The sequence below is a fragment of the Henckelia pumila genome, chromosome 1 (assembly GCF_033568475.1).
Source record: "Henckelia pumila isolate YLH828 chromosome 1, ASM3356847v2, whole genome shotgun sequence".
Taxonomy (NCBI): Eukaryota; Viridiplantae; Streptophyta; class Magnoliopsida; order Lamiales; family Gesneriaceae; genus Henckelia; species Henckelia pumila.
The window spans coordinates 147851659-147860083 of NC_133120.1; the positions used below are offsets into that span (position 1 = coordinate 147851659).

Here is an 8425-nt window from a genome sequence, read left to right on the forward strand (position 1 = left end):
TTGATTTTAATAAATTGAATTTCTATAGATTAATTGTGTTTCTAGAATTATTGTCTTCTTAATTTACTGGCCATAAATTGAGTTGTTATATTTACTTAGAATCATTGCTCGGGAGAGGGGATTTTGAGTAGGATCAATAGGAACTACACTGTTAATTGTTTATATAGCTCGGGAGAGTATATAGCTTTAATAGAACCTTTAAGGAACATCATTTTACACATATCACTACATCTAGATTTTTAATAGGGATATTGAAATCGAATTGTAGTTGATACACTCTATTTGTTGCTCGGGAGAGGGGAATAGAATAATCTAAGTGTTCTTGGTTATTAATCGAAGGAAATTCATAAAATAGATTAATTAGGATTGAATATTGTCGAGACCAAGTGAAATCAAAACCTCTGGGCTATTTTTCTCTGATTGATAATTCCTCGAAATTTGTGTGTGTGTGAGTTTGATAATTCCTCATTATTTACTTTATTTCTTCTACAAAATTCTCGAAGTTTGATTTTCTAGATAAAATTAAGACTATTTTAATTACAAGTATTGAATATTTTCATTTTACTCCCTGTGGGATCGACACTCTTTCTTTCATTATATTAAAACTTGACACTCGTACGCTTGCGAGTAAATTTTCACAACAAGTTTTTGGCGCCGTTGCCGGAGAGTAATTTTGATTATTTTTTAGTCTTGTTACCAATTAGTCGAAGTTTTAATTTAGAGCTTTTCTTTTTTTTTTTAATTAAGTACTAAGTAATTGCTATTGATCTTAATTGCAGTTTATGCGAATATCTCAAAGTGCAAATTCTTTAATCTTTGATCAAGAGATTGAACGAACTGCACGAGTTTTGAGAAAATCTAGGAGAGAAGAACAATTGAACATGGCTGAAGAAAATGTCAATGAATTGCCCTTGGTCCCAATTAGAGATCATTTCAGGCCGACGATCCAGGCTTACTATTCTGGAATTGCTAGAGGGACAATAAATGCCAACAACTTTGAGTTGAATCCGGCCTTAATCAACAAGGTTCAGTAGAACCAATTCAATGGAACTTCCACTGCTGATCCTCACTTACACTTGCGCACTTTTCTAGAGATTACTGATACTGTTAAAATAAATGGTGTTTCAGAGGATACAATACGCTTACGTTTGTTTCCTTTTTCTCTCAGGGACAAGGCACGGAGTTGGCTACAGTCATTGCCACTAGGACGCATAACAACTTGGGAGGGCATGGCTGTGAAATTCTTTCCACCATCCAAGGCAACCCAGCTGAAGATTGAGATCAGTACCTTTCAACAGCATGATTCAAAACAGCTATATGAGGCATGGGAAAGGTACAAAGATTTTTTAAGGCGTTGTCCTAATCATAATTGTGCAGATTGGGAAGAAATAGAGTTTTTCTACAATGGATTGAATATGCCTACAAGAATGTTTGTGGACTCTGCTGCTGGAGGTACCATATTTGCCAAGGACCCCATTCAAGCTTATGATATGCTGGAACAGATGACTATCAATAGTTATCAATGGCCATCTGAACGTATGGGAGTCAAGAAAGGAGTGTACAGTGTGGATCCTCTTACATCCATTACTGCATAGCTATCTGCGTTGAGTACACAAGTGGCTTCTCTGAACAAGGTGAATATCGCAGAACCTGCAGGTGTGTCGGTTGCCATAGAAGAATCTCATCCACCTGAGGAAGCTCAATATATCAATCCCAGAGGCTATGGAAACTATCGAGGTAACCCTCCACCTAATGCTTATCATCCTGGTTTACGTAACCATGAAAACTTTTCTTATGCCAACAATAAGAATGTGTTGAAACCCCCTCCGGGATTCAATACAAATCAAGGGGAAGGTAAAGCGTCTTTGGAGTATGTTGTGTCTACATTTGTTACTGAATCTAACAAGAGGATGTCGAGGACTGAAACTCGAATGGATAGCATGGAGACACATATGTGCAGTTTGGGAGCTATGATGAAATCCATGGAGACACAGATTGGACAGCTTGCAAATGCTTTGAAGGATCAAAACAAAGGACAGTTTCCCAGCAATACTGAAGTGAATCCAAAAGAGCAATGCAAAGCAGTTGAGTTGAGAAGTGGGACGAAGTTAGAAGCGAAAGAGCAGAGCGAAGCCAAAGAAAGTGAAGAACCAGTGGCTGAAGAAATTGTGGTTGAAGAGCCCAAGAAGGAAGCTGAATCTAAACCGATGTACAAGCCACAACTTCAGTATCCACAGCGGTTTAATAAGAAGGCACTTGATGAGCAGTTTTCCAAGTTTCTAGACATCTTCAAGAAAATACACATCAATATTCCATTTGCAGATGCCTTGGAACAAATGCCTAACTATGCAAAGTTCATCAAAGACGTAATGACTAGGAAGAGGAGATTGCAAGACAACAAAGTGGAGAATTTGACAGAAGAATGTAGCGCAATCCTGCAGAAAAAGTTGCCACAAAAGCTGAAGGATCCAGGGAGTTTTACTATCCCTTGTTTTATTGGTGGTTCTAAGGTAAATAGAGCTTTATGTGATTTAGGAGCAAGTATAAATTTAATGTCTTTTTCTGTTTACAGGACTTTGGAGCTTGGAGAAGTCAGGGCGACCACCATCACATTACAGCTGGCTGATCGGAGTATCACATACCCACGGGGTATTGTGGAGGATGTTTTTGTAAAGGTTGATAAGTTCATATTTCCAGCAGACTTCGTGATTTTGGACATGGATGAAGATGAAGAAACTCCCTTGATTTTTGGGAGACCTTTTTTAGCTACTGCACGCGCATTGATCGATGTCCACAAGGGAGAACTCATACTTCGAGTTGGTGGTAAAGCAGTGATTTTTAATATTTATCACACCATGAGGTGCCCAAATGAGGTAAGTACATGTAAGAGCATTGAAATTATTGATTCTCATAATTCCTTTTCATGTGCAAGAAGTACTGACCCACTAGAAAGGTGTTTGGTGGCGGACGAGGTGGTTGATAAGGAAGAGGATTGGGTGTTACATGAACAAAAATTATTCCTAGATAGCGCTCCGAAGGAAAAAAATGGTGAGTTTTAAGGAATCTGAAACATTGGAAAATAGTGCACCAGAGGTATCCCCTGAAACTCATGATCTGAAAGCATTGCCTGCGCACCTATGTTATGAATTCCTTGGTGAAAATTCTACTTGTCCTGTTATTATATCTGCTCATTTGTCTGCTGTAGAAAAAGATAAGTTGTTGAGAGTTCTGAGAAATTTTAAAACCGCTTTAGGATGGTCAATTTCTGACATTAAGGGTATTAGTCCAACAATTTGCATGCATAAAATTTTGATGGAAAAGTCGTATACTCCTTATGTTTATCATCAGAGACGGTTGAATCCCGCCATGAAAAAGGTAGTTAAGAAAGAAGTTCTAAAGCTGTTGAATGCGGGAGTGATTTATGCTATTTCTGACAGTAGTTGGGTATCTCCTGTTCAAGTGGTGCCTAAGAAGGGTGGGATTACTGTGGTTAAGAACGAAAATAATGAGTTAATCTCCACACGTACAGTAACTGGCTGGCGAGTATGTATAGATTATAGGAAGTTGAACAAAGCTACTCGTAAGGATCATTTTCCACTTCCTTTCATTGATCAAATGCTTGATAGACTTGCTGGTTATTGCTATTACTGTTTCTTAGATGGTTATTCAGGCTATAATCAAATTGCTATAGCACCGGAAGATCAGGAGAAGACTACTTTTACGTGTCCCTATGGCACGTTTGCTTTCAGGAGGATGTCGTTTGGACTGTGTAATGCACTTGCAACTTTTTAGCGGTGTATGATGGCGATTTTTGCAGATATGGTGGAGGACGTGATGGAAGTTTTTATGGATGACTTTTCCATATTTGGTACCTCTTTTGATCATTGCTTGCATAATCTGTCTCTTGTTTTGCAGAGGTGCCAAGAAAAGAATTTAGTTCTTAACTGGGAAAATTGTCACTTTATTGTTCAAGAGGGCATTGTCCTTGGACATAAAGTTTCATCCAATGTATTAGAGGTGGATCGAGACAAAGTGGTTGCAATTGAGAAGCTTCCACCTCCGAAGAATATCAAGGGCATCAGAAGTTTTTTAGGCCATGCAGGGTTTTATCGGCGTTTCATCAAGGATTTTTCTAAAATCACAAAACCCCTGTGTAATTTACTTGAAAAATATTCTACATTCATTTTTTATGAGGATTGTTTGCAGGCTTTTGAAAAGATCAAGACGGCATTGACCACAGCACCCATCATGATTGTGCCAGATTGGAAGGAGCCCTTTGAGCTTATGTGCGATGCTAGTGACTATGCAGTGGGCGTTGTATTAGGCCAGCGGAGAGATAAGATGTTTCGAGCCATATATTATGCCAGTCGAACCATGGATGCCGCGCAGCAAAACTACACTACTACAGAAAAAGAGATGCTTGCAGTAGTTTTTGCTTTTGATAAATTTCGTCCATACTTAATTGGTACTAAAGTAGTTGTTTATACTGACCATGCAGCGATTCGCTACTTGTTTTCCAAAAAGGACGCCAAGCCACGCTTGATAAGGTGGATTCTACTTTTACAAGAGTTTGATTTTGAAATCAAGGACAAGAAGGGTAGTGAAAATCAAGTTGCTGATCACTTGTCGAGAATGGAGCTAGAAGACGTGAAGGAGGAGGAGAGCATAAAGGAATTGTTTTCGGATGAACAAATCTTTGAGGTAAGTTCCTTTATTCCATGGTTTGTTGATATTGCGAATTTCTTGTCTTGTGGTGCCATGCCTCCATAATTACACCGACATCAGAAAAAGAAATTTTTCCATGACGTTAAGTTCTACTTGTGGGATGATCCCTATGTTTTCAAACGTTGTGCCGATCAAGTGATTCGGAGATGTGTGGCGGGGCAAGAGGCAAATGAAATTTTGGAACATGTCATTCCTCACCCTATGGAGGACATTTTGGAGCCACCCAAACTGCTGCTAAGGTACTACAATCTGGTTTTTATTGGCCTACGTTGTTTAAAGATAGTTATACCTTGGTGAAATCATGTGATAAGTGTCAAAGAATGGGAAATATTTCAAGAAGGCATGAATTACCCCTCACAAATATTTTAGAAGTAGAATTATTTGATGTGTGGGGTATTAATTTTATGGGTCCCTTTCCCCCTTCTTTTGGGTACACTTATATTTTATTAGCAGTTGATTACATTTCGAAATGGGTGGAAGCCATTGCCACCTCGACTAATGACGCTCGTGTTGTAGTTAAATTTTTGCAAAAAAATATCTTCACGAGGTTTGAAACTCCACGAGCAATAATCAGTGATGAAGGTACGCATTTCTTCAATAAGATTTTTAATACCTTGCTCACTAAGTATGTTGTCAGGCATAAGGTGGCGTCTGCATAACATCCTCAAACCAATGGCCAGGCGGAGATCTCTAACCAGGAAATCAAGCAAATCTTGGAGAAAACGGTTAAGACAAATCGGAAAGATTGGGCAATCAAGTTAGATGACGCCATTTGGGCCTACCGCACCGCATTCAAAACGCCCATTGGGATGTCTCCTTACAGGCTGGTTTTTGGTAAGGCATGTCATTTACCTTTGGAGTTGGAGCACAAGGCGTTTTGGGCTATCAAGAAGCTAAACATGGATCTCGAAGCATCCGGGGAGTTGCGGAAACTACAGTTGAATGAATTGGATGAATTTCGAAGTGAAGCATATGAGAATGCCAAGCTATACAAAGAGCAAACAAAGAAGTGGCATGATAAAAACATTGTGCATAGGGAATTCGAAACGGGTCAGAAAGTTTTGCTATTTAACTCTCGTTTGAAATTATTTCCAGGGAAGTTGAAATCGCGATGGTCAGGGCCGTTTCTCGTAGAGACCGTTTATCCACATGGTGCCATTGAATTGCGATGTACAGATGGAAGAGTTTTCAAGGTCAATGGGCAGAGAGTCAAGCACTACTTTGGCAACGAAGTACCACCCGCATCCAGCGCATTGCTTAATGATCCCAACTAAAGACTGGTGCAAGTCGGGCTGAGGACTTTAAACCAAGCGCTTTTTGGGAGGCAACCCAAACTTTTTAGTTTTTTTTGTCTTTTCTTTCTCGTTTTAGTTTTGTTTTCTAGTTTTTACTATTAATTTTGTTTCTTTGAAAGTAATTTTTTTTTTTCTATGAATTTTTCAGGATGTTGGATGCCCATTTCGAGCCAAAGGGGCGCCCGCCCTACCTACAGGCGCGCCCGCGCAGTCACATATTCAATCCAAGAAAATTTTTTCGAGATTGAGGGGCGCCTGCTCTGATCTTAGGCGCGCCCACGCCGCTCCTGCAGTGATTTTGTGAATTTTTTTCGAGATGAAGGCGCGCCCGCGCCGTTCTTGTGCCGTAATGTGTGCCAATTTTTTTGAACTAGAGGCGCACGCGCCCTTACCTTCTGTGCGTTCGCCCCGCCCCTGCACTCATCAAATTGCACCCGCCGAAGTAAAGATGCGCCCGCGCTATGTTACTGAGCGCCCGCCTCGATCCCGATTTCTTCCATATTTCCACCTTTTTTAGTTCCTTTCTCCCAAATTTTTCCCTAATTTCTCTTCCGCCTCCTTCCTCACGTTTCTTTCCCTTCTTCGTCTGATTTGACCGTCTATCTCCTAATCTCCAACATACACCATTTACTTTCTTTCATCACTATCTTCTCCAATCGGATCGGTGTTATCATAGTGTCAAGGGCAAGCTTCGGTTCTAATTTCGAAGGGTTCTACAACGGGGAGACTTTTGTTTATCTACTTTTATCGGACTCATTTGGATTTGGAGTAAGTTCGTTCTTTTTGGTTCTTATAAACGTGATTTGGGTGGTGAGTTTTCCGACATCCTATCTCTTGCGATTCGTGGGTATTGACGTTTTGCTATTGGATAATCGTTCTTTGGAGTTTGGATTCTTTTGGATTGTTGTTGAGGTGATTGTTGTGTGTAGATTGTGGAGTCAATTCAAGTTTGGGGGAGTATTGATTGTGGCAAATTGGTTCATTGTTGTGACTTGTGGTGCGTACTAAGTGTTTGATTCATGGCACCAAAGAAGAAACAAAAATCTGTTGCATCATCTTCTCATGCTAATCCGGAGCCTGAGCCGCAGCGTTTCTGGAATGAGAGTGCCAAACAGCATTATCAAAATTGTCTTGGAAAAACGATATTACCGGAGCGTGGGTTTGATACGACATCGGGATTTGGGAACGATGAGTTTTTGAGTACAATTGGTGGGGTTGTGGCTGGGCGTCAATGGTTAAATTTTGTTAAGCCACCTCAGGATGCAGTCGTCCCAGTCGTTCGTGAATTTTATGCAAACTTGAAAGTTAAGCACATGCAATTTAAAGTGCTTGTCCGAGGCCAGCTGGTGCCTTTTGATGCTCACACTATTAACACCATGTACAACCTCCCGCCAGTATTTCACGATGAGTATGCGGAGTACCAAGCGAATGAAGTGGATTACGCGGCGATTCTGAGCCGTATTTGTGTTTCGGGCGCGGAATGGCGCATGGGCCGTGATCATCAGCCTTCCAAGTTGAAGAAGACCGAGCTAATTCCTAATGCTAAGTTGTGGTGTAAGTTTGTGTGTGCTCGCCTGAAACCGACTGACCACGAGCATGAGGTGACACGAGAACGAGCGATCTTGTTTATTGTATTTTGGAGGGCAAAGCAATCGACTTGGGACAGATTTGTCAAGAAACTATTCAGGGTGTGGCGGCAGGTAAGACAACTGGAGTGTTTGCATTGCCCGCACTTATCACTGATCTTTGTGAAGCGGCTGGAGTTGAGTGGGGCCAGAATGAAGAATTGTTGAAAGCTACTGCTCCGATTACTTGTCAAACTCCTTTTCGTATGATACCGGCTTCTGAGCACCTAACTCGCGCTGAGAGACGAGATTTTAATGAGAGAGCAGCTGCACGAAGCGGCCCTGCACCCCGACCTCAGGTTCCCCCTGTTGCGCCCGATCGTGTTGCTCTTCTGGAGGATGAATTGAGAGCGCACCGTCAAGAGTTTCGGACATTTCAGCACACTACTGGTGTCTTTATGGACTACATGATGGATTTTACAGATGCTTTGAGACATCAGTTTCCACAGGCTGCTAGTTCGACTCATCCATTTCCTCTGTATCCACAGTGGCCGCCCACTTTTGGCCCTTCAGGTCCGTCCCATGATGATGCCGCTGATGATGGCGATGACCACTGATGGTCGTCGTTTGTGGTACGTGTCCTTTATGCTTTCTTGTTTTAATTCCTTGAGGACAATGAATGTACTAAGTTTGGGGGAGTTGTGTCAGTTCTGACTTTTATTGTTTTTGTTTTTGTTTTTGTTTAGTTGCTTTTGCTTTTGTTTTGTTTTTATTTTAGTTGTTTGGTTCTTAGGAGTTGTGTTGTGTTGGTGTGTGGCTGAATTTGAGAAATTTATGTAG

General features: G+C 41.0%; 1 non-coding gene across 1 annotated transcript; it reads right to left on the reverse strand.

Annotated features, from left to right (window-relative positions):
• Positions 1–1265: 1265 nt before the first annotated feature.
• On the reverse strand, positions 1266–1372 carry LOC140876933 (small nucleolar RNA R71). Its single transcript, XR_012149160.1, has one exon. It is a non-coding gene; the product is annotated as a small nucleolar RNA R71 (small nucleolar RNA).
• Positions 1373–8425: the final 7053 nt, after the last annotated feature.